We start from the raw sequence: 24,596 nt of genomic DNA, 5'->3' as shown, positions 1-24,596 counted from the left end.
TTACCATCCTCCTCTTATTTTTTCGTTTAGTGATGTCCCATTTTAGATCTTTTTATATTTTGCATCCATTAACAAATTAGTGTAGCTATAGTTGTTTTTAATGCTTTTGCCTTTTAACTTTTATGCTAGAGTTAGAAGTGATTTATGTACATCACCACAGTAGTATTCTGAATTTAACTATACATTTACCTTTACCTGTGAATTTTATAATTTTATACGTTTTCATGTTACTTTTTGGTGTCCTTTTGTTTCAACTTGAAGAACTGTCTTTTGCATTTCTTATAAGGCAAGTATAGTGGTGATGAGTTCCCTTGGTTTTTATTTGTTAGTGGATTTTTAAATCTTTCTTCATTTCTGAAGGGCCTCTTTGCTGGGTATAGTATTCTTAAATGACACTCTTTTTTCTTTCAGCATATTGAATATATCCTTTCAGTCCCTCATGTCCTGCAAAGTTTCTTTTGAGAAATCTTTTGTAATCCTTGGTGGCAGGGGGAAGGTTCCCTTATACATGATGGGTCAGTTTTCTCTTGCTGCTTTCAAAATTCTCCCTTTTTCTTTGGCTTTTGACAATCTCATTACAATGTATATTGGGATAATCTTCTTTGATTACTCTTGCTTGGGTCCTTTGATCTTCATGTATCTGCATGTCCATATCTCTCCCAAGATTTCAGAAATTTTCAGCCATTGCTTCTTTGAATATGTTTTCTTAAAAGTTTGTCTCTATTCTAGTTCTTGAATTCTAAAAATGTGTATAAATTTGCTTTTTGATAGTATCTTATAGAACCCATGTCATTTCTTCACTTGTTGATGTTCTTTTTACTTTTTGTTTCTTTAACTAGCTAATTTCACATGGCTTATTTTTGAGGGTTTTTATTTAATTATTTCTTTTATGTGACTGTGCTATTAAAGCTATTTACCTTTTCAGTTTTATCATTGTATTTTTCAGCTCTAGAATTTTTCTTTGATTCATTTTTATGTTTCTATTTCTTTATCTTTCATTGTTTTATTTTTCTTTATTCCCTGTTATTTCCCTGATTTTGCTTACTCATGTATCTGTATTATATTGCATCTCATTGAGCTCCTTTGAGATGATTATTTTTAATTCCATGTCATGTAATTTATAGATTTTCATTTCTTTGGGGTCATTTACTAGAGCTTTATATTAGTTTATTTTTTTAGTGTCACATTTGCCTGATTCTTTGTGATCCATGTAGCCTTGTTTGAAGGAGCAAACACTTCTTCCAGTTTTTATAGACTGGTTTTGGTTGAGCAGGGTTGAAGCCAAGTCATATGGCTGGTTCCACAATATAGTCTGTGTTTAGAGGTCTTGTTACCAGGATCTTGAGCAATTATGGATCCTCTCTGATACTTGGGTGGACAGGATATCCAGTGGGGCTGGCACTCGTACAAATGCCCACTTCAGGGTTTACAGACAGTTGGTCTGTTACCCAGTGCATGGATGGGTGTGGCTCCTGACAAGTCTCTAGGTGGCTTCTGACAGATCACTGGCAAGACCCCGGGTGGGTAGGATTGTCTCTCAAATATGACTGAGAGGGCTTGGAACCATTAAAGGGTGACTTTAACATCCACTCTTAGGACTGAGGTCAGTAGGGGTACCTCTGGAGACAAAGATGAGTGTGTGGCCCTAGCCAGGCAAGACTGCTATGTGACTATGGGTGCAAGTTACTAGAGCTGAGTTACAGAGCCACTTGAATTTCCATAGTTTGGTTGAGATTGATGGGTCTATCTAAGATTTGGGTGGTTATATCTTCTGGTGAGTCCCTGGGTGGGCGACAGTGCTCTTTAACTATGACTAATAGGTCCTGGAGCCAAATTACAAGTCCATTTCAGGATTTGTAGTTGAACTAAGGTCAGAAAGGCTGCCTTTGAGCATGGATGGGTGTTTTCCTGGCTGGCCCTAGGCAGGTATGAGAGTATGAATAGTGACCAAGAGTGGCTAAAACTAGGCCTTAGGCCACTTCAAGGTCTTCAGCTGGGGCCAAAGCTGGAGGGCCTATTATATGCAGCATGAGTATGTGTGACCCAGGGCAGGTTCCCTGGCAGATGATGCTGGTGGCAAGACCAAGGCCAAACAGTGCTACAGCTGAGTCCACAGAGGGACAGAGCTGTTTCGGTGTCTGTAGCTGGAAACATGGTCTATAATTCTTTCCCTAGGGAATGGGCCTTCCTTCTCAAAACATCTTTCTTCAGTCATGGGCCCCACTGCAGTTTCACCATCTCCTATTTGCATCCCAAGCCTCCCACAAAGTCTCTTTTTTTCTGTGAATAACTAAATTATTGTTGGATACCAGAGATGATATCAATGGAGGACTTTATGTTCTTCCATCTTTCTGATGCTACACAACATACAAGGTTTTAATTGGGGATGCTAGTCATTCAGAATGTCATAGGTAGGTGCAGTGGTTATTATGTGTTATTATGTTATTATAAAGTTTATTATTTTATTATTTATTATTATTATTATTATAAAGTATATTATATTATTATAAAGTTATTATGGTGTTACTTAAACTAAGCTGCATAGAAAATAAGCACTCTGATGAATTATATTGAAATGTTGTGGCAGGGAGGAGTCTTCATGGGGTGAGTAAGAATCAGCCAGTGTCGGTTTGCATTTCTCCAAAGCTTATAGAGCTGATTAGACAGAAGAAATTTATGATTATATTACATATACCAATCCACAATTTCATGCATTTTTCTAGGTCATTTACTTGAAGAGAGATTTCAGCAAAAACAGATATATCTTATTTCATTTGGGATGCCAAGATGGTGTGACATTTTTGCAATTGAAAATAGTATTGGTGAAATAACACAATTCAATACTTGATAAATATCATTTTCTCAGGCCAAAGGCATTTAAGTTTGAGTATTACAAAGTCCATTGTAGGAAAAAAGAGACAAAAAGGAAAACCATGGTGGATATGAAAAAGAAGTATTCAATTTTCAGGAAAAGATCATAAAGGCACTTAAAATTTCACCATATTCAGTTAAAAAATACAACAAAACTGAAACAGTAATGCATTTAAGCAGAACAAACAATAAGAGATTTCAAAATGGTAATATTTACATTAAAAATAATTATCAATTATTCTATGGTGTTTTTCAAAACAATTTTTTGCAGGTGAATGGAACTCAACACATGACTAGTTTAAATAAGTTTTAGATCTCATTGACTATACTGAAAAAGAAGATAATTTAGAAAAGATATAATGAAGTTTTCTCATTGTATCAGTGAGTAAACTGAGGCCAAGGATAATCAAAGATTCATCCTAAATTATTAATTGTGGCAGTCAGAATAAGGATTCTAAACACCTGACCTGAGCTCTATGTTCTTAATTTATATTATGCAGCAATATTTAATGAAACTTCTTATGATTAAATTGAATATTTTATAGTTCTAAGTTTAATACTTATATGTCAGGGTAAATGTGTAAATTTTTGTCATATTTTGACATATAAATGTCATAAACTTTTGTAGATGTTTTAGTCAGCCATTAATTACCTCGCTATGAGGAATTTAAGTGAATTATTGGTCCAAATGTCAGGGGAATTTTCAGGTTTTTTTGCTAAGTCCTCAATTAATAGAGCAGCAGATGAAATTTGCAAAACACTAAGAAATGTACAGCAATAAAAAGGTTTTTCAGCATGGATTCTTGAAATCTATGATAAATTATGTAAGATGGTATTATTCACAATTTTCATCATTTCTTTACACTGTTTCATATGTATATTCACAAGCAGTGGAGACTGACTCCTTCTGCCTGCCCACCATCTTAGGAGATATTAAAAAAACTGATTAGTTCACAAAAAGTTTTGTCAGCCATTCCCAAGTCTGTTACCAATTTCCTACCTTCCTGAAATCATGAACACAGATGATTTCCAATTGCAACTTCTTTCCCACTTGAGGCGTGGGTATCCTCTATCATTTATAGAGGCGTTACGAAGTAGAAAAATGCAAATCCCTCACGTTATATAAAAATATTTTATATATATATATATATATATATATATATATATATTTATCTCATACTTGTGTTCCATTCTTTTGTAATTTATACTAATTATCTCATTGGAAGAAAATAGCCTAAGCCTTATGAAACCGTATTCTCCTAGAAATGGAAATAACTATATAACCTGATATAGTGATGCTCCTCCTTGTTTTTGTCTATACTGTAAATTTATAGATTTATAGATTTTATAGATTCATAGTATTTTGTTAGTTCCAGGTATTAAATTTAAGGAGAGACTTCAACAAATAATAATAATGATGAAATAGAAGTGTGTGTCAAAATAATGTGATGTGAAAAATAATTGAAGAATATAGAAATATTTTATCTGAATGTCTAAGTGTCTTGCAGTAGCTGCCAGCAAATATATTTTGGTGCTACAGTTGTAAGGATAGAATTGGTGGAATTGGGATCTATGGTTATAAAATATAGCAAGACAGAAACAGCTCCAAAAAATGAAGGACCTGCATACAGAGAAATCTGTAAGTGACAAGAGTAATCTTGGTTTTCAGAAATTTCCGATTACAAGAAGATTTTATGCAGAGACTGATAGTCATTTGTTAGGATGCCGATTCTTTAGCAGTAGATGTGCCTTCCCTTTAACCCAGAAATCCTAAGATTCTGTGTGTTACTTAGTACTGCTTTTCATCCAGTGTCATAGGCTGACACAGAATTTATTTGACACAGAATTGTAAATCTTATGTATTAAGAAGAAATTTGTGAAGTTGGAGATAAAAGCAATGTGAAAATTATAAAGGAAAACCCTGTGTTGCTTTATTCCAATTATGAATGAGCCTTTCTTAATATGTTTCTTTTTAGCATGTGTATGTGTTATGTTAGTGTACATATGTATAGCAGAGAAGAGGTGAGCAGAATAACCTCAGCGGAAAACTCACCATTCTTTTTGGAGTCTAGGAAGTATTACATATTTGAAGAGTTATTTCCTTATGATATTTGGGCCAAATTTTCTTATTTTAACTCAATCCATTTGTTCATTCCATACCTCAATAATCTACTCAGTGAAATGCTCAATAATTCTTTGTCTTCCTTGTTCTTATAACTTTCAAATATTTGTAGGCTTTCATCATACCTTTTAGTCATCATTTTGCACAGATATAGAGACTTTGAGTCTTTAATCTTCTTTCATAAGTCAGAACCTATATTCCCTTAATCATGGCTGTTACGCTTCTCTGAACTTCCTCTACAAGTCTTTTATCTATACTGTTCTGGTACTGAGGTGTCTAAAAACCAAGTCTTTAATATTAAGTAAAAATGTGTAAGTGTAATATATCTGATCTTGAGGCCCGCTACCTAGGGGAAAAAAAGGGTTACTATTTTTCTGTTCTGTATTAGTCTGTAGAATGTAGAAGAACTTAAGTTTCTAACCCCTTGGTTAGAGGGAGAATCTGCAGTGGTAAGAGCTGATTTTTTTTTTCCTTCTAGTTCCCTGTGTTGCATTTCTTCTTAAAGTATTATTCATGCTTTCTGGTTTTAATTTGATGATCAGTGTTTCAATTTATTTAATTACTTGTTATGCTTTTCCTGTTATTTAGCACTATTTATTTTAAATCATAACTTGGATTCAAATGTTTTATAGTATAATACCCCACTATATCTAATAAAATGTGGATTATGAGAAGGTTCACAACAGGGAAGGAAGGCAGGTGTCTTAAAAGAGCAAAATTCAATTACACTGTGGATATTAAGCACATCTGAGAGCAGCATCTTCAATTTTAAAATTCCTCTTTTGGAGTCTATGGCTGGAAGAAAGAAGGATGCAGTTCTTTTTTTCTCGCCCCCCTTCCCTCTCAATTCTTTTCATTTAGCTTCTGAATATCATTCCTGATTTCTACAATTTTCATCAGCTTGCACATTGGAGAGCCATTATTTCATTTGATTAAGGGCTTTATTCTTCTCTGCTCCACAGTCAAATTCTGCACTTTGACTCTAGGTCTCCAAGAGACATTAATGTCTTTGGTTGAAACTTGACCTGCTTTCACGAACCATTTTTACTTCTTCAACTTAAACATTTTCCGATCTTTAAGCCAAAGGGAAATTCAGTGGAGAATTGAAAAGCTAGGAGTTCTTCATTAAGTAGTACCTTAAAAATATAACAGGTAGATTTCTTATAGCTGTCCATTAGACTTTGACTTGCCAATCACATTTTACTATGCAACAAAAGCACACAGTAGTTTCTAGAAGTGATGGGATTAACCTGCAATATGCTCCCAATGAATGTAGTCGATATGTACATGGATCATGTTGTTAGTATTTCAAATGACTTATTTTACTTCAGGCAGTGGTGCCAATCATGAACTGAAGCAGAGGTTTGTGCTTTTTTTTTTTTTTTTTTTGACATGGGAGAATGCGACAGCCAGTTTAAGTAATTCCTCCAAGACCAATGATCTATGTGGTTATTTTTATAATTCAAATTACCTGGATAATGACAATAGCTTGTTTTGAAAGGGTAGGATGAGCTTCATTTTTGAAACCATGGTCTGTAGCTGAAGCTACTGATAGACTTTGCAGTTAACAGTACTTTACAGACCATGGATTGAACATGTATACACACACACACACACACACACACACAAATACACAAAGGGTTAAAAAATTCAAAGTAGGCAGTGTGTGCATCAGGTAATTAGGACTAATATGTTGTTTGGAATTAAAGTCGAATCCTTTTAATTGGCACATCTCAGTGGGAATAGAAATACAAACTTGTAATTAGGTGATTGGCCTGATTATCAAAGCTTCCTTGGCATAGATTGTACTGAGAGAATTTTTTTTTCTTTTGGCATGGGTTTCTCAAACAACTATAGCGTGATATGGGAAATGTATTGAACAACCATAGCAGTTCTTCAATGTTGCCTAAAATGAACAAATGTATAGTGAAGAATGTAAACCAGCTGAAGCTATTTCACAACTGTGTATGAGAATCAGCATTTTTAGAAGAAAAATATATCTGTGTTATTTTAGTAAAATAATGTATGCTTTATAATCAGTTAGATATAATAACCTAAAGCCACTGACAATTAAGTGGTTGTGAAGTAGGTTTGTCATTATTAGGCACCCAGTGATTTCAACTCTGAGCTATGGTCAGGAGACCAATTATATTACTGTGAGGTATACAGAGGGACGTCAATAAACAAGAATGAGAATTATTCTTTTTTTAAAAGGATTTATTTATTTATTTGAGAGAGAGTGAGAGAGAGAGAGAGAGAGAGAGCACGAGAAGGGTGAAGAGCAGAGGAAGAAGCAGGCTCCCTGGTGAACAAGGAGCCCAATGCGGGACTCGATTCTGAGACTCCACGATCATGATCTGAGTTGAAGGCAAATGCTTAGCTGACTGAGCCACCCACACGCCCTGAGAATTCTTCTTTTTAATCAAATGAAAAAAACCTAAGGAGGTGGAAAGGGTGTAAAACCCTTCAAAAGTTAAAGAGCTGTAACTAATAAGTAACTATAAATTGTTTTCATGAATGCATCATGTAGCATTTAACAACATGTTATTGCCATTTTGTTTCCTTCATGCCACTGTCTGTGTTCCTGCCCCTGCAAATCAAGACTTCAACAGATAAAAAAAGTCATCTAATTGATATTGTGACATAGCAGCCCATAAAATTCATTGAAGATCATTTATGCACTCTTAATTAGGAATTGTACTAATAGAGGGTCGTGGGCACAAATTTCTGTACTTAAGAAAATGGGTTTTAAATAATAATAATAGTTCACATAAAATCTTAAAGAATATGTTGAAATCCTGGCACACCAGGGTCGTTCAGTTGGTTGGGCATCCAACTCTTGATTTTGGCTTGGGTGGTGATCTCAGGATCTTGGGATCAAGCCCCAGCTTGGGCTCTGTGCTCAGTGGGGAGTCTGCTTGAGGATTCTCTCTCCCTCTGCCCACTCCTCCCCATTCTCTCTCTCTCCAAAATAGTTAAATCTTTAAAAGAAAAAAGAATAAACTATATCAAACACTTTAGAAAATTCACTTATATTTAGTTCTTCTGTTATACAGGAATTAAATTTTATATTCCCTAGATGCTATTTAGATAGCCCATTTCTAATTATTATATATAGCTGAATTTGAATGTCATGTGAGAGTATGTGTGTGTGTGTGTGTGTGTGTGTGTGTGTGTGTGTGTGTCTGTCTGGCTCAAGGTACATTTCCTGCAAATAAAAAAAGCTCTATGATTTATAGCAAATTGGATTATATGAAAACAGGGAGGACAAAATTAAAATATATGAGTACAAGTTATTTTCCTTGTCGAACACACTGAGGAGTAGTATCATTTTCAAGGTACCACAGAAGGCTCACCTTTAAAAAATAGAAAACAAAAGGAAATATAAAGTCTTATTTATTGTATTTGTACACTTTGGACAGGTGTTCTGGGTAAGATAGATGCTACCTCACCCCCAGTCATTCACATTACCTCTGTAGGCTGTCAAAGACTATTTATACCATAAAGATTGTTTGTTGTTATTTTATAATGGAAATCTGGCTCAATAATGCTTTGTGTAATACTCTCTACTCCTTGAAACAATGTTAATAGACATACCAATAAAACATACAGATGAACTTGCACTGTTTTTTGGGTTAAAAGGTCACCTCAGGAAAAGATAATCATTTTCTATTAATGTTTAAACCACTGTGCACTTCACTGAACTATATGAAAGGACACAGAGTCTTATTAGAAGATTAGTTTACATTATAGGCTGACAAGAATGGCTTGTAAAGTGTGATTCATGCTCTGAAACAGCACACTAAAGATAATTTCTCCCCTGTCTTGTCTGTAATAATGAAAATAACCAAGAAACTCCATCCTAGACTTTATAGGTCCATAAACATATACAAAATCAGGTCACCCTATGCCACTATTGTTACTTTCCATTCCTATTTACTATGGTTATTCCCTTTATCCAGAACACACTTATATATAAAAGAGAATAGGGTCAGCCATATTAGTTTTCAGGAATACTTTCTCACTTCTAGAATGAGCAAGGAATCACATGCCAAATGATAAGAGGAGAAAGTACCAATGAAATATGCTCTGTGAATTTAATCTATCATTTATCTATTGAACTATTCAGTGTAGGAATAATTTTGTCCAGGTAATGTAGTTACTCAAGACCAAACAATTAAAACATATTATAGTATTTAAGAAACTATCAAAATAACATAAAAATAACAGAATTAATTCTGTATTATTAGTTGGGGTGCTAGGTTGAAGGGTATCTAGTGGTGCATTCACTATTACAATTCATATAATTATCATTGTATAGACTATAAAAATATGGAGGAGGAAATTTACAATATACTTCCCTACTATACACATTCCCATATGGCTAAGGAGAGATATAATAATTATTAATTAAGTCAGCTTTATAGTGATTGGTTACTCACTGGAGAATTATTTACTATATTAATTATTGATTAGAAGTGCAGTAACTTTTCAATGTATATTATTAAACAGAATATACCTTAACTGAGACAGAAAAGATTATTTGCCACTTAGTTACATTATTTTTTTATTTTTATTTATTTATTTGATAGAGATCATAATTAGGCAGAGAGGCAGGCAGAGAGAGAGAGGAGGAAGCAGGCTCCCCACTGAGCAGAGAGCCCGTTGTAGGGCTCGATCCCAGGACCCTGAGATCATCACCTGAGCCGAGGGCAGAGGCTTTAGCCCACTGAGCCACCCAGGCACCCCATGTTATATTATTTATTAAACAGAAGGTATCTACATTTGGGGGTTTCCTGTCATCCAAAATATAATATAATTTAATATTACAATTAATATTAATTCATGATAATAATATAATTTGATTCTTCCCCCCACCCCAAATCCTACTTATTTTTTGAAACCCAGGTTAGGTGCCATTTCATTAGTAGAGATTTCTTTGGCTGGTCCTCAAAAAGAGTTATTCACTCCTCTGTTTCTTGTGCAGGTTTCTATTATACATTTCCCAATATAATTCAATCATTTCTTTACATGTAGACTCCCTTTTGAGATTTTGAATATATGGAAAGAATCTGTCCTTACATGGGGAAGAAACTATTAGTTACTTAGGACAACACTTCTTAAAATAAGACACCATAATATGGCAAAGCCCAAGAGAAGAGGTTACCCTGGAAAAAGTCAGGTTGATCACTGGCATCAGAGATAAAAATGGAAGTGAAATGGCTATGTTTTAAGCCATCATCAAGGGGCTGCAGATGTTGGCATGCTCCTCGTTGTACATGGTCGTAAGGAAGGCCTAACCTGACCCACCAGGCCTAGGAGACATAGTGGGAATTCATTCTTGGTGAAGTAGTCCATGTGACTGAGAGAGGACTCCCTGTCTGCCCACTGCAAAGGAAAGGCCTGAGAGGTGGGAGAGGTCTCTCTGTACCCGATTAGACCTCTCCCAGCTTACCTGACCAACTAAAATAAAAGTGTATGTCTCCCTCCTCTTGTTGGTTTGCCAGTGCAGGAGAGAACCCAACAGGTCACCTGAATGACAATTGTGGGAACACCAAATTATGAATAACCAAAAGAAAAATACTAGTGATAATCAAAATAACTTAGGGAGGATGACCAAGCCAAAAACCTAGACAAGCGGAATCTGCTAAGGCAGAAGTGGTGAAGTAGAGAAGAATTTTGGAAAATAATAATGGTCAAAGAGAGGTACTTATAGTCAACACTTTCTCCAAAATCTTCAGGAGTCAGAAAATATGATTTCCGAATTAAAAGAAATCACTACACAGGTAAAGACCATGATCATTGTTGAGGAAGATGCATCAGCAATATGAAAGAAATATGAAAAGTGAAAATCACGAGTAAAGAATTTTAGAACAGAATTTCCCAATTTTTGGACTTTGTCAGATCGTTGAGCAGCTGATGGGGTACATGTGTACTGAAATATTTACTCCCCATAAACACTGGATCAGCTATAAAGGGCTTCCGGTGGTCAGGGGGTTCATACTGTTATCATGAGCAGCCTACTCCCATTTGCCACAGATGCTCTGAAAAAAGATATGAAAAAGGCTGGCAGCTGTGGTTCAGAAGCTACATCTAAAGGGCTCATGTGTGAATAACTGAAGTCCTAAAAGGAGAATAAGAAACATAGAGGAGAAATAATGAAGAAAAATATTCCACGAAAATCAAGTGGAAAAATCTCACCAAGGGGCTGACACTATAAAGGTGAAAACACAAACATAGAGAATATACCTTCATATACTCAGTTTGAAGAAATACTTGGAAAAGTCCTGCAGATGAATAAAATTTTAAGCAGAATGATATAGGAGATAGAGAAGTAGAAAGAAAACTGAGAAATTAACATTAGGACATTAATTAAATTAAAATTATAAATTATTATTGATATTGAGATTAGTATTAGGATCACATACCTTAATATTAGGATTATGTAGTTATACACAAATATATGAAAATTACATGGCTTGGAATTTGTAATAGTAAGATTAGGCAAACGGAAGGTACTTTGGGAACAAAATCTCTAAAAATACTCTAGTTGGAAGGGGAGTGTAGGGAGGAAGAAAGAAATATACAACATTCTAAAGATTTTTTTTTTTAACATGGAAGAGGGCATTGAGGAAGTTAAACCTTTTTGTGTTGATTTGATAGTTATTATTTAATTTAGATGTGAAACTAGTGATGTATGACAGTTTAAGATGGGGAGATACAGCAATCTGTTTTAGTACCATCCCAGGTCTGTGCACCTGTCTTGCTTTTCTGCCAAAGTAATCTTGACAATGGTTTAGAATAGTAGAGCCAGTTTGCTGCAGCTGCTGCTACCTACCTATAGGGTAAAAGTACTGGAGTATGGGGATTAGGGAAGGGGACCACAGCGCTAATAGCTCTGCATACCTCCTGCACCTGCTCCCAGTGTCTCACCTTGCATCCAGGCCGCCTGCCTTTAGCCCTCATCTTAAGTCCTGCCTGCATGGTATCTGATATCTATATCTTAAAACTGCTCCTAAGTTGACACCTCATGAAGCAAACTTTAACATAAAATTAAATAGACAATATATCCTTCTTTCATCACTTGTCAAGGAGCTACACCAGCTCAGCTATATACTCCTTCCCTTCCCATCACTTGTTTGTTCTGAATCCTGTGTTCCTGGGATTATACTCACCAATGGTATCAGCATATAAACATTTGCCTTAGACATTGTCTTCTAAGGCATTCAGATTAAATCAGAAGATAAATACTGGTGACACTGAAAAGAGTTGTGTAACTTCCAAGTTAATGGGTCATTCAGGGAATGAAGAGAATCAAGTACAATCCAAAAAAACATAAAGACACATGTAATTAAGAGGTGGCAACTAAAAAGTAAAATAACTAGTGAAAACACAATCGTGAAGAAGGATGCAAAACAGCATTATCAATTCATGACGTTTTTAAGGTATTGATTTTCCCGTTAAAAGATCCAGGCTTTAAGATTGTGTTAATTAGTCCAGCTACCTAGGTTTGACTAGAAACATTTAAATCCTAGTAACAGGATGTAAATAAAAGGATGACAAAAGTGTTTCAGGCAATTGCAACCTGACAAAAAGCAGGAATCCCAATGAGAACTTAAGTAAAATTCAAAATTCAAAATATTACTTGAGACATAAATTAAGTAAGCAGAGACCATTAGACAGAGGTGGTTCTGATATTTTAGCAGCCTTCCTAAGCAAATCAGAACCTAAACCTGTAATGCACCAAAGAAATTGAAACCCAAGCGCAACCAATCACAAACAGCCAACTAGACTTGCCCAAATAATACAACCCCCTTAAGCTATAGCCAATCTCTTGTTTGCTTCAATCTCTTCTCCAAAAAAATTTCCTTATCTTCTATTGGTGGAGTGCTTCTGGCCATTTCCAGGTTGTGTGAACTGCCTGGTTCGAGTTGATTTTTGCTCACATACACTCTATAATTGTTAATGTGCCTCAGTTTACCTAACAAAAGAAAACATAATGAAAGTTACAGAAAGTATACCATATTTGCTACAGTTTGTGATGTTACTGTGCTATTCCCTTAATTAGAACTTGAAGCTGTCATGGGAAAGCTCACCAGGACTAGACATGGTGATGGACCTTGCTCAAATCAGCAATCCAAACATTTTTGCATTCTCCCTTGTCCTGTTCCAGACTACTTTAATTGAATAGCAGACTATTAATCAATAATATAAGTTGCATACGAATTTACATAATACTATAATTTTCTACCTAAAGTTCATGCCTTAAGTGGTTGTTAAAATGGTATAGGTATTTAATAAGTATTTAGGATCTATTTGAATTTGACTTTTTCCTTGAAAAGAAATGAGAAGCATAAAATACTTCTCAAAAAAGAACTAGAATGGATAAAGTAGCTGAATTATAATTGTATAATGATTAATCATGCATTGGTTGATATAAAAAGTGACAGGCATATGCATATCGTATCTGAAACTGTAATAAGAAAAAACTATTTCTAAGATGTTTAATCTTCAAGAAAAGCTGCAACCTAATAGTCAGTATGTTGGAATCAGTTAAACACTCGTTAAAACTCTGGCCTAATTCTTATTTTTTCTTTTTTTTTTCCATTTTATTTTATTTTATTTCTTTTTAGTGTTCCAAAATTCATTGTTTATGCACCACACCCAGTGCTCCATGCAATACGTGTCCTCCTTAATACCCACCACCAGGCTCACCCAACCCCTCTGTCCCACCTCCCCTCCAAAACCCTCAGTTTGTTTCTCTGAGTCCAGAGTCTCTCATGGTTTGTCTCCCCCTCTGATTTCCCCCCACTCCCTTCTCTTCTCCATCTCCAGTGTCTTCCATGTTATTCCTTATGCTCCACAAGTAAGTGAAACCATATGACACTTGACTCTCTCTGCTTGACTTATTTCACTCAGCATAATCTCTTCCAGTCCCATTCATATTGATACAAAAGTTGGGTATTCATCCTTTCTGATGGAAGCATAATATTCCATTGTATATATGGACCATATCTTCTTTATCCGTTCATCCATTGAAGTGCATTTTGGTTCTTTCACAGTTTGGCAACTGTGGGCATTGTTGCTATGAACATTGGGGTACAGATGGCCCTTCTTTTCATTACATCTCTATCTCTGGGGCAAATATCCAGTAGTGCAATTGCAGGGTCATAAGGTAGCTCTATTTTTAATTTTTTGGGGAATCTCCACACTGTTTTCCAAAGTGGCTGCACCAACTTGCATTCCCACCAGCAGTGTAAGAGGGTTCCCCTTTCTCCACATCCTCTCCAACACATGTTGTTTACTGTCTTGTTAATTTTGCTCTGGCCTAATTCTAACCTCTTGGTTTCATACCAAAGAAATCAGAGAATGAATATTTTACCTTGAATACACTTTTCCTCACTCTGAATCAGTGCCCAGTGCTTCTCCACTTCTAGTTCTCCTCCTTGCCCTGCCCCCATCCCAGAGTCCATGAACTACCAGGGCCTTTTTGGGGGAGCTCCCTCAACAGTGAGATGATTCCCATGTCTGTGCTACTCCAACTGACCCCTGACTGGTGCACTGTTCCATGAAATTGAACAGGGAACATTGTTGACATTTTCTCTGGTTTTACACTCTTGCATGTATCATTACAGTAAGCAATTACAGGCTTAACTCTTATTTTTTGGCTTCTTGCTTTAACTGGTTACTCTGGCAGCTCAGCACTCTCTCTCTCAGCTCAGCTGAACTCCTGACAGGATAAGTCTTAAAGTAAAAAATTTTAAAAAAAATTACACACACACACACACACACACACACACACACACACGTGGAAGCAATGTCCAAAATAACCAAACTGTGGAAGGAGCCGAGATGCCCTTCAACAGACAAATGGATAAAGAAGATGTGGTCCGTATATACAATGGAATATTACTCAGCCATCAGAAAGGATGAATACCCACCATTTGCATCGGCATGGATGGAACTGGAGGGGACTATACTAATGGAAATAAGTCAAGCAGAGAAAGAAAATTATCATATGGTTTCACTCATATGTGGAACATAAATAATAGTGTCAAGGACCATAGGGGAAGAGAGGGAAAACTGAATGGGAAGAAATCAAATTTAAATTTCCAAGGAGCCCTGTCAGGGAGTTTATATTACTTTCTTGGTTCCTAGACTTTTTGTGCTTATGCTTTTTCTTTCCATGGGTGATGTTATTCTTTTCCGTAATTACAACTATCAACTATGTTCTTTGCAACTTTATATTTATCTCCCTGCCACATGACTCTTGCCTAAAATCTAGGTCTGTATTTCCATTTGTATATTAATCACATGCATCTTGAGGTCTTGGTTGCATTTGAAAGTTAGCCACTAATAAAGCAAATGAATAATAATAATAATCAAATTTACTTTTCCTTTATTATGTACATTTTCCAGTATTCTTCTTCTAAGTTACTTCTCACATTTTTCTTTTCTTGCCTCATTCTACTATCATCTCCTTGATTCACACCCTTATCACCCCACTTTTGTATCATTTCAATAATTTATCTAGGCTCTTCACCACCCACATTCCCCACCTAATAGATCCTTGTAACTGCTGCCATTTATTTTTCTGAAACAGCAAGTCTTGATAGTAATCCCCTACTTTAGAAGTTTCATTGCATCTCTGTTACCTTCCTAAAGGATGACGTGAAACTTCTTAGCATGGCATCTAAAGCCTTTAAGCAGCCCCAAATTTCCATTGCATTCTCTCCTGCAACCCTCCATCATACATCAGTTTTAGTTAAAAGGAAATAGTAGAGGAGTAGTAAAAAGAACCTAAGAACTTTCTTGTTATTAAGTCTAGTTTTCATATTTCCTTCATTCTGTAACAATCAATAGTTATTAGTGACTTGTAGGACTAAACTAAATACTATCTCTGAATTACTAGACTATGACTTTGATCTCTGCAGCCATTCATTCAGTTATTAATTCAGTGAGCATGTCTTTGAAAGCCGTTATTTACTAGGCACCCTGCCACACATTAGAGGTGTGGTCCCAGCCTTTGTGAGTGGGAACATGTATATTTGACCCTTTGTTTTTCCTAATCTTAGTTCCTGTAATGCCCTGTCCAAATATGATCTCTTTTATGAAGCTGTGTAAACACTTTTTGCCAACCCCAGCATAATTCACTTTCTTCTCTGTATCTCATAGGGGTAGTTGTATCCTATTGAAACAAACAAACAAGCAAAAACTATATTCTTATCTAACATGGAATATGCATATGTGTTTGATATCTGGTTTTAAATGCTATAACAATATAAACAATATAGTGAGCGTGGGCGCCAAACTAGTACCACAAGTTGAAACAAACTGATGCAAAAACAAAAACAGAAACAAAAAATGAGTACAAAATAGGTTACAGGCCAGTGTTCTTTCTGCCACTTACATTTGATCTTTAAGAACTCTTAATTCTTGGGGCGCCTGGGTGGCTCAGTGGGTTAAAGCCTCTGCCTTCGGCTCAGGTCATGATCTCAGGGTCCTGGGATCAAGCCCCGCATCGGGCTCTCTGCTCAGCAGGGAGCCTGCTTCCTCCTCTTTCTCTGCCTGCCTCTCTGCCTCCTTGTGATCTCCATCTGTCAAATAAATAAATAAAATCTTAAAAAAAAAAAAAAGAACTCTTAATTCTAAAAATCTCTTTTTCATGTTTGTTTACTTAGGCACCAGGTCTAGTGTTCAAAATAAACATAATCGACTTAGCCCTCCATGCCTCTTTCCTTTCACCTTTCCTTTTCTACTCAGTCTAAGCATCAAGTTCATGAGTGCAATCAAGGTATCTGCACACCTTTAATATGCTCGGTCATGTATGAATTTACTGAATACTGTGGAGGGAAGTACGTTGGACTGAGATTTTTCCCCTGTGCCTGAGAATTTTGGAAGACAAATGTTGGAGCTCATTGTTTAGACATACCAACGGCAATCAGGGCAAAATATGTTACTAACTCTATGGAACATACTTAGGTATTGGTGTGAAACAAGGAGTCAGAAGACCTTGATATGTGTATTTCTGTAAGTTTACTTATACATGTAAGGATGCACAAAAAGAACTTCTGAACAAGGGATAAATACAATTATACATGTATACGCCTATTTTATACACACAGACATATAAAGCAAGATTCAGTTGTCTCATATTTGTAAAGCAATCACCAAAAAACAGTGCATGTTTGTGTGTGTGTGTGTGTGTGTGTGTGTCCACTGAAGGCAACGCTGCAAGAAGCAACTTTTTTTTTTTTTTACAAGGTTACCTATTGGTGGCTTTATCTTAGCAGATAGGTTCACTACACTGAAGAATATATATAATATATGTAATTGTGTTTGTGTGTGTACCCACAAATCTTGTTCTGTATTGTTTCATGAAGGGATACAAGTTGTATTTCCATCAGCAGTGTATGTGAACACTTTTCTAAAACATCCTTCAAGAATAGGTGTTACTTGGGGTACCTGGGTGGCTCAGTTGGTTAAGTCTGACTCTTGATTTCAGCTCAGGTTAGGATATCAGGCTCCTGAGATCCAGCCCTGTGTTGGGCTCCATGCTTAGTGCAGAGTCTACCTGAGATTCTCTCTCTCTGTGCCTCTTCCCTTATCTCCTGCTCTCTCTGTCTCTAAAATGGATGGAGAAGTGATACCACATGGATAAGAGGTGTTTTTGAAATTTTCTTTATATTAACATTATTCAAAATTTAATGATTATCTTTAGCGTTCTAGGGTCTCTGATATAGCAGGTAGCAAGAACATCATGTTACTTGCCTTTATAGATCTTATAGTAAAATAGGGGGTCAGAAAACCATAAGAGACTCTTACTGTCACAAAACAAACTGAGGGTGGCCAGGGGGAGGAGGTAGGGAGCGGGTGGTGGGGTTATGGACATTGGGGAGGGTATGTGATACGGTGAGTGCTGTGAAGTGTGTAAACCTGGCAATTCACAGACCTCTACCCCTGGGGCTAATAATACATTATATGTTTATAAAAAATAAAAAAAATTTAAAAAATAGAGGGTCAAAGACAATGAACAGTATTATATACTAGTGATAGAGGAAGTGCGTTTGTATATAAAATATAGGTGGCATACCTAACATGGACCTAGGAATCAACGAACATTTCCCAGTGGAAGTGACACCAAATTGGGACCTGAAAAAGAGTAATAATTATATAGATGGGGTCAAGTATCCCAAGGAGAGGGACAGGCACCTAGAAAGTCTAGGAGACAAAAGAGCAAATTTTTTTTTTGAAAAACGTTTTGAGTATCTTAGAATTATAAATGGAGAATAGCAAGAGATGAGACTGGATAGCAAGAGAGAAGTTAGAGGATGAAGAACATTATTAATCATGCTGAGAACATCCTGTAATAATGAGAGGGTATAGATGGTTTAGGAAATACAAATTTTCTGGATATTATATTTTTAAGTAATCACTATGTCAGACTCTAACATCTGGTCTTGACATTCAATACTTGGTTGAGAATTAACATCTGCTATTGAAATTCTTTGTTCCTCAAATTCTTATTTGGTTGCAGGGAAAGTTATTCTCTTTAGGTAGGTCCTACCTATTTTAAACCTAGCAATGACTCTTTTCCAGTTTTCATTGATCCTTTAAAAATATTCATATTGTTTCACATTATTTTATCTCACTTATTACTTACATCATTATTTCTTTGGAGAAAAAAAAAAGAACCAATGTTATAAACAATGTTGTAAGCATATTGATTAGTTCAACCCATGGTGTGTAGTCAACAAAGCTAAATTTCATATTAATCAAAGAACCAAGAAGAAATCCAGTGGGAAGATTTACCTGTTAGGAACCTTCTAATGTAATAGTAGTTAAATGTTAACATAAACATTTTTCTAAATGTTTCTCCTGTGGACACACAATGAATTATATTTCTCCATTGCCTTGCATGGTTGTTGTATCATAGGCAATGATTGAGATCATATTGCTAAGTTCTTTTGTTCTTTCTTTCAGTAAGAGAGGGAGAGAGAGGGGAAAGACAGGAGAAGGAGAGATAGAAATCTTAAGCAGGCTCCATGCTAGTGTGGAGCCAACACAGGGCTCGATCTCACAACCCTAAGATCATGACCTGAGCTAATTTGAAGAGTTGGATGCTTAACTGACTGAGCCACCCAGGTTACCTGCTAAGTGCTCTTTAAATGTTATTAATCATATTATCTTTGTGACATCAGGCTACCTTTAAAAATCCTTGAATAAGCATTGGCATGTCATTTTAGATGATTATCCTTTTCTTTGGAAATAAATCAGTTCCCTTCTACTGAGAAAGCCAAGACATGTTGACTAGATCAGACCTTGAAGAATGAAATGGATATCTCACTGTTTTCAAAGCAATAGAGACAAATTTTAGTACTATAGCTCAACTAGAGTCCAGAAGCCTAATAATATCATGTGCTTGTGAACTAATACAACTTTCTAATATTTTCCTTCTTTTAATTTTTTAATTAATTTTAACAACTTTATTTTTTTCTAAATTTCAAATTATAAGAAACACATACATAAAATTTGTTATCTTTTTTAAAAATGGATATATAACCAACAGAACATTCTATTAGTTTCAGGTTTGCAACGTGATTCAGTATTTGTGGATATTGCAAAATGATCACCACGTCTAGTTAACCATCCATCACCTTACATTATTACAAAATTTTATACTCCCTTTTTACAGATAGGTTATTTTTATCATGTTAGCATATTATACTGTAATTTTCCAGCTTCCTGTTGATAGACATTCAGGCTGTTTCCTGCCCTTCACTGTTCTAAACAGTGACACAACAAGTAACATTCTGCATACATCATTTTGCATACATGCAATCGTATCTATGGGCCAACTTCCTAAACTGAAATTGCTCAAAGGTATGCACCCTTGAATATTTGTAAAAACTGTCTAATTATCCTTCATTAGCATTCTATTTTGGGATTTTATCATTTTGCAATGTGAGAAATGCTATCTTGGGGTAAATGTAATTGACATTTCCCATATGATGACTGAAGATAGCCTTGCTTTTAGGTTAAGAGTCCTATGTGCTTCATTTTCTCTGACTTTTCTTAATATTCTTAGCCTCTTTTCTATTGACTTTTGGTCTTTTTTCTTGGCATTTTTCAGGAGCATTTTGTTTATTGTAGATTTTAACCCTTTGCTTTTAAAAAATTACCTGTTTTTGCCTTCTTTTGTTACTTGCTCATGATTTCTGGTTATGGTGGCTTGTCAGGCAGAATTTCTATTTATTTTTAATTTTGATGTAGCTGTTGTTATAAATTAAATGAATGTAATTATTCCATCTGTTCCTTTAGTACATATCACAATCCTGCTCTTAAAATTTTCAGAGTTCAGTGAAAAGAAAAACAAACCCAACAAAATGATGAAAACAAAGTGATATATGATAAGGTAGAATTAAGTAAAGGGTATTATATAAATATAGCTCTGCTCTATGAAATCTGGCATAATCAATAATGCTACAACTCCTGCACCTATAAAGTAATATTATTATACACTTTACACCAAATCTTCACTTAGCTAATAAAAATTCCCTCGGGTTGATTTTTCTTCCTTATATAATTCTAATCTTCTCAAGCATAAACAGAGACTGTTTTACTTGCTATCTGCAGAGAGACAGATATTATTTTTAACATTCAATAAATGTACTAATTTAATTAATGGACTGTTTGGGAATCTATTTCCCTTTTAGGACCTGGAATTTTTGGTTTGTTATTTACCAAATTAAAGATCAGTGGGATCAGTACCTGGATTTTCCGAATCACACTTTTCTGTAGTGCAAGAATTTGTGGTAGCATTGATTCAATTGCTCTGAAAAAGAAACATGTACCACAAGGGAGAAGATAGCCCTTTAGAACATATATCTGTTGATAAGAACTCATGTAAGCTCCTGAATTTACTCAATAGAATGGCAGCCCTGCAACCTGTATTTTTGGTGAATATTGCATTAAGTTCTTCAACCATCAACATAGCCTGTATACATTTCTGAATTTGTCTGTTCAGATATCTTAAAATGCCACCTCTATTTCCAACTGAACCATATCATTTTAGGGTAAATTTGTGCATAAACAATGATCATTATTTAAAAAGTGACAAATTTAAAGTGGTTACCATTTACTAAACAAATGCTGTGTGCCAGATTCTTTATCTCTAATGTCACAAAAATCTTAAAAGTTCTTCAATAATAAAATTGAACTAGGAAAAGCAAATTCCTTGCTTAATTTAACATTAGGCTATAATAGAGCTAGGATTCACATCTATGTTATTATGATCCTAAAACCATTTTTCATCCCACCACAAGCTCCTCAGAATTGTTTCACTAAAATAATATTTAATAGTGTGCACTCAGGTTTTTTTAAGTTGTTAAAGTAAGAGAATATGTGATTGGATGTAATTTCTCTATTTTTAACAATAGTAGTAGAAAGCATTATTAATTATATTTTTGCTGATACTTGTAGAATAATAGAGTGGATTATTACCTTCAGGAGTTATTTGCTACAGCGATGTTTTTTAAGATTTTTGTATCAAGCAGGATTTGACATAAAATATAATCCATTCAGATAGTTTAAATAAATGTACTTTAAAGAGGGGTTAAAGATGTAGCAGCATTAAGAAAATAAGTAAAATGTCTCGGTGTTTTGGGGCTGCAGAATACAGAATATCATAGATTGCATTGCTTATGATAGACAACAAGAAATTATTTTTCATAGTTTGAAAACTTAGAAGTCTTAGATCAAATTACTGCCAGATTTGGTGTCTGGTGAGAACCCACTTTCTGGTTCTAGATGGTAGTCTTCTCTTTGACTTTCCAGATGGTAGAAGGGACAAGATCTCTCTGGGGTCTCTTTTGTAATAACACTAATCCTATTCATGAGGGCCTCACCCTCATGACCTAATCACCCACCTCCCAAAGGTCCCATGTCCAGATAACATCATATTGGGCATTAGGTTTCAATATTCAAATTTTAGGGTTATACAAACATTAAGTCTATGACATAAGGAATATTGAGACATCCAGAGATAAATGACAGAGAAAGACATAATCCTGCCTTTTCAGAATCAAAGAGTAAAGAAGAAATGGTGAGAGCTAGAGCCAAGATGAGCAAGGGTCTGTGTAATGGGAAGTAAATTGATGGCACAAGCTTCAGCCAGAGGAATAGTTCTGAAGCAGGGAAAGAACTGGAAAGAAGTGTTACAAATTCTCCCCTTTCTTTTTCACTGACCCTCATTGGCTGACCCTACCTATAACCTGTCTGATTAAGGAATCCATATGAACCAATCCATAGATCTTGGCCTCTTAATGTATTAAGCAGGCCAAAGATGAGGGAAGAACAGAGTGAGACAGTGTGTGGGTCATGAGGGGAGTCAAATGAAGCATAAGCAGTCCAAGCTTTAACACTGATAACAAAAACTTGTCTAAATGTATTTTCCTGTTTACATTAGCTAGGAAGAAATATACAGGTAAAATTATTTATCCAACTGTAATAATTAAATTAGCTCAGTTGTAAATAAATAAATAAATAAATAAATAAATAATCTCAGTTGTTCCCTAACAAAGATTCTTCTTATTTTGTTGTGGGTATTTTTCCCCCTTCTAGTTACACCTTTTCATGTTGCATTAATTTTAGAAGATGTTATAAGTGTCACTAAAAATATTTAGGGTATAAAGAAAAACTAAAAATGATATAAAATAAAAATTAATATTATAAAATGACACAAATAATATAAAACTAATAATACAAAATGTGAAACTAAATAAAAATTATTTTCACAGATCACACACCCTACAAATATGATTATATTCAATGCCTTTTAATGAATGTTTTGTGCTTACTAGAAAATCAGTAAAAATAAAATTATGATCTTCATACCTGGTAAAGTAATCATCGTTGTCTACCTTTTTCTCTTTCACAAACTGAGTGTTTTTAGTAAATCTCTTTGAAATAAAACCACTAGATGACCACATGTTAATTTGGCCATATTTGATGGGCTCTGAAAAAAGAGATGGAAAAGGAAACTATAGACCACTAAAGATGAAGGAGTAACTCCACTTGTGTTTTATGAATGAGAAAATTGAGGCCAAATTTAAGATTAGAATCTGGATCTCTTGATGATTGTTTTGCTCCTTTGCCTTAAGCCTGAGAGCTTTCTCTTCTGTGAAGAGCATTTCCTCAGTGGCTCCACATAAAGAATTCAAACAAGGGCCGATAGGGTTAGGGGACATCTGAAATTTGAATACTGTGGCAGGGACTTACATTACTTATGGAGAATTTTCAAAAGACAAGGCTACAACAGGTCTTTAAACCATAATAAACCGTTTGGTCTTATCCTAAAGACAGTGGTTAGCCTTTGATGGGTTCTAAATCATGTAATCATTTGATCAACTTTGTATTTTAGAATATTCACTTTAGCTACTGTATGAAGAATTGGTTTGAGGCAGCAAGACTGGAGGTAAGGAGTTCAGATAGGAGAAAATAGTGCTTATTGTGTTGAATGGAGGATAAAAGAACAAGTCATATTTGAGGGAAAGTACATAGAATCATTATGAGTTGTTAATTGACTAGGTGAGGGAACTAAAATAAAATGGGTAAAGTGTAATTCCCATGTTTCTGGATTATAAAACTAGGTGGATAGTAGTTGTCGTTCACTGAGATTGAACATGAACTGGTATATATAGATATGAACAGAAGATAAAGATTTCCATTCATGACATGCCAAAGTGAAGTGGCTTTAGGTTATTTATATAGGCATTGATTATGAGATAAAATATAGAATTTTTAGCCATTCCGAAGTCTTTGAGACCATGGACTGTTTTAGACAATCCCTGAACAACTTGAAATGGTAAACTACATATAATGTATATATCTATGCACATTTCCAGGAGAGAGCTGGTTAATTTTCATCATAGTCTTAAAGGATTCTCTCTCTAGTCCATTAATGCTTTCTGAAGTCTCGCAAAGATAGGAAATCACTGTAATCTAAGGATAGTTGATGGATCTATGTAGAGGCATGCCTATATTATGTTTTGGGGCTAAATATTTCTTCATATTGAATAACAGTTTATGAAGCTACTGAATTTATTAACAATATCAAGTTTAATCAAGATGAACATGTTTGAGGGGTGCCTGGCTGGCTCCATTGGTTATGCGCCATAATCTTTGTTCCGGCTCACGTCATGATCTCAGGGATCTAGAGATCTAGAGATCCAGAGATCTAGCTGTATCAGGGTCCACCCAGCAAGGAATCTGCTTGAGATTCTCTCCCTCTCCCTCTGCCCCTCCCCCTCCTCACTCTCTCTTGCTTTTTCTCTCTTTAAAATAAATCTTTGAAAAAAGAGAAAGGTGAACATGTTTGCTATGCCTTTGATTCTATCCTGATCCAAATATTTTAAAAACCTTTGGCCTACAAGACCAGAGACAATGTTATGAGGTATCCCCTACTTCATGTAGTTTATAAGCCTTTCAACCAAGACACAGATTAGAAAAAAAGATAACTCCCATATCATGACACAAAAGGTCTTTTTTGAGTGTACTTTTTTAAATATTATAATTGAATTTTTCCAAAAGTAGCCCACCCATA

General features: G+C 35.2%; 1 pseudogene; it reads right to left on the bottom strand.

Annotated features, from left to right (window-relative positions):
* LOC111148343 overlaps positions 1 to 24,596 on the bottom strand; it is an 82,039-nt pseudogene that overhangs the window by 31,071 nt on the left and 26,372 nt on the right.

This window comes from Enhydra lutris, unplaced genomic scaffold (genome assembly GCF_002288905.1).
Source record: "Enhydra lutris kenyoni isolate GAN:26980312 unplaced genomic scaffold, ASM228890v2 scaffoldscaffold19, whole genome shotgun sequence".
Classification (NCBI taxonomy): domain Eukaryota; kingdom Metazoa; phylum Chordata; class Mammalia; order Carnivora; family Mustelidae; genus Enhydra; species Enhydra lutris.
Note: the sequence above shows the minus strand (reverse complement) of the source record. Positions and strands in the feature narration are given on the sequence as shown.